This window comes from Acomys minous, assembly GCF_964271855.1.
Source record: "Acomys minous genome assembly, chromosome: 11".
NCBI lineage: Eukaryota > Metazoa > Chordata > Mammalia > Rodentia > Muridae > Acomys > Acomys minous.
This window is the reverse complement of record NC_140492.1, coordinates 75,537,949-75,541,045: the sequence shown is the minus strand read 5'-3', so window position 1 is coordinate 75,541,045 and position 3,097 is coordinate 75,537,949. Positions and strand designations below refer to the sequence as shown.

The window sequence follows — 3,097 nt, the reverse complement described above, 5'->3', positions numbered from 1 at the left end:
GCCCATGTTAGGAAATGTAACAGCTGAGTCATGACAGAGTGGTATCTTCTACATGGCCTATGCCTGTGGCTAATTTTGGGCTTCCTCAAAGAATGGATATATTAGTTCCCATAGCAACCATACTCTTCTAGCAAAGTACTTGAAGATTATCATAAAGGAAACTATTTCGTGGAAATTTGCATCCAGAACTGACAAGTCTGTGAAAAACGTCACAGGTCATCTGAGATTCAAAAGATTGAGGCCCTGAGTCACTGTATTTATCTTTCAAATGACGTATCAACTGAAGTCAGAACTTTGGAGACAATCTTGCCTGCAACCATAAAGACCCAAAGTGCTGAATCACTCTTTCTTTTACTTCCAATGTTGCCAAGGTCTTCTATCTCATTAATACTTGAAGTAAACCCTATTAGCCATGATGCATTGTAGACATGAAAAATTATTGGCCCAGAGTCCCAGAGTCTAAGCCGGTTGTCAAGCCAGTCCTGTCCCGCAGTCGTCTGCCTCTTCCTTTATTCTTTCACCATGACAGATGCCGCTGTGTCCTTCGCCAAGGACTTCTTGGCTGGTGGAGTGACCGCAGCCATCTCCAAGACGGCGGTAGCGCCCATCGAGCTGGTCAAGCTGCTGCTACAGGTGCAGCATGCCAGCAAGCAAATCACGGCAGATAAGCAATACAAGGGCATCATAGACTGCGTGGTTCGTATCCCCAAGGAACAGGGAGTCCTGTCCTTCTGGCGTGGTAACCTGGCCAACGTCATCAGATATTTCCCCACCCAGGCGCTCAACTTTGCCTTCAAAGATAAATACAAGCAGATCTTTCTGGGTGGTGTGGACAAGAGGGCCCAGTTTTGGCGCTACTTTGCAAGGAACCTGGCATCAGGTGGTGCCGCTGGGGCCACATCCCTGTGCTTTGTTTGCCCAGTTGATTTTGCCCGTACCCATCTAGCAGCTGATGTGGGCAAAGCTGGAGCTGAAAGGGAATTCAAAGGCCTTGGCGACTGCCTGGTTAAGATCTACAAATCTGATGGGATTAAGGGCCTGTACCAAGGCTTTAATGTGTCAGTACAGGGCATTATCATCTACCGAGCTGCCTACTTTGGTATCTATGACACTGCAAAGGGAACGCTTCCGGATCCCAAGAATACTCACATCGTCATCAGCTGGATGACCGCACAGTCTGTCACTGCTATTTGTTGGCCTGACTTCCTGTCCTTTTGACACGGTTCGCCACCGTATGATGATGTAGTCGGAACGCAAAGGGACAGACATCATGTATACAGGCACGCTTGACTCCTGGCGGAAGATCGCTCGTGATGAAGGAAGCAAGGCTTTTTTCAAGGGCTCATGGTCCAATGTTCTCAGAGGCATGGGCGGTGCCTTTGTGCTGGTCTTGTATGATGAGATCAAGAAGTACATATAATTATGTCCTAGGTGTTCTCCCCAAGAACAGGCATGTTGTATGATATATTGTATCTTAAACATTCTGGACGGATTCTCTGGGCTTGTCTGTTTTCTCAATGGCAACTATGACCAGTTGAAAAGTGGGAAGCAATAATATTCACCTGACCAGTTTTCTCTTAAAGCCATTTCCATAATGAAAATAATGATGGGACTCAATTATATTTTTTATTTCAGTCACTCCTGGAAATAAAAATTGAAGAAATAAAAATATCTTAAAAAGAAAAAAAAGAAAAATTATTGATTTAACCAAAACTGTGGGTTAGTTGCTGAGCAACTTTCATTCTATGGAGAAGCTCACTATGGTTGCTAAAGTTATCTGAAAGAAGGGAACCTCAATCTTAACAGCATTTTCTTTTCTTTTCTTTTCTTTTTAATTTTTATTATTTTGTTTTTATTTTTTATTTTTTTTCTTTTTCTTCCTTTTTTTTATTAATTTATTCTTGTTACATCTCAATGGTTATCCCATCCCTTGTATCCTCCCATTCTTCCCTCCCTTATTTATTTCCCCTTATTCCCTTCCCCTATGATTGTTCCTGAGGGGGATTACCTCCCCCTGTATATGTTCATAGGGTATCAAGTCTCTTCTTGGTAACCTGCTGTCCTTCCTCTGAGTGCCACCAGCATTTTCTTAATTAGTAATTGATAGAGGAGGGCACAGCCCATTCTGGGTGGCACTACTGCTGGGATGATCGTCCTTAGTTCTATAAGAAACAGGGACACACAAAGAAAGAGATAAAAGAATTAAATAAATCACTTTAAAAATTAGTGAAAGAAAGGAAAGAGAAGGAAATGAACAAAGAGCTCAAGCATAAAAATGGAGGCAGAAGCAGTGAAGAAAATACAACCTGAGATAATCATGGAAATGAAAACCTAGGGAAGAGGACAGGAACTACAGACACAAGCGTCACCTACACAACACAAGAGATGGAAGACAGAATCTCAGAGGTGGAAGATATGATTGAAGAAATCAATACAACAGTAAAAGAAAATATAAAATCTAAGGAGCTCCTGACACAGAACATCCAAGAAGTCTGAGACACTGTGAAAAGAACAGACATGAGAATAATAGGAACAGAATAAAAAGAGTACTCCCAGCTCCAAGGCCCAGGAAATACCTTCAATAAAATCATAGAAGAAAAATCCCCTAACCTAAAGAAAGAAATGCCCATAAATATATAAAAAGTCTAAATATCTCCAAATAGATTGGACCACAAAAGCCACATAATAATCCAAACGCTGAATGTACAAAACAAAGAAAGAATATTAAAAAGCTGCAAGAGAAAATGGCCAAGTCACATAGAAAGACAAATCTGTAAAAGTTACACCTGACTTCTCAACAGAGACTATAAAATCCAGAAGAGACTGGAGAGATGTCATACACACAAGAAGAGACCATGGATGTCAAACCAGGCTACTTTCCTAGCAAAACTTTTAATCACCATAGGCTGAGAAAATGAGATGTTCTATGAGAAACAAAGTTTAAACAGTACCGAGGCACTGGGGCACTTCCTGCCCCAGAAAAAGCTAGAAGGAAAACTCCAACCCAAGGAGGCCAACTATACCCAGGAAAACAAAGGAAATAAATAACCCCACATCTGGAAAATTAGAAGAAAGGAAACACACACTCTACCACCAG

The 3,097-nt window shown here is 41.6% G+C and overlaps 1 pseudogene across 1 annotated transcript; it reads left to right on the top strand.

Annotated features, from left to right (window-relative positions):
• Positions 1-448: 448 nt before the first annotated feature.
• On the top strand, positions 449-1,695 carry LOC311608955 (ADP/ATP translocase 2-like; annotated as a pseudogene). Its single transcript has one exon. The product of its transcript is annotated as an ADP/ATP translocase 2-like (transcript).
• The last annotated feature ends 1,402 nt before the right edge of the window (positions 1,696-3,097 follow it).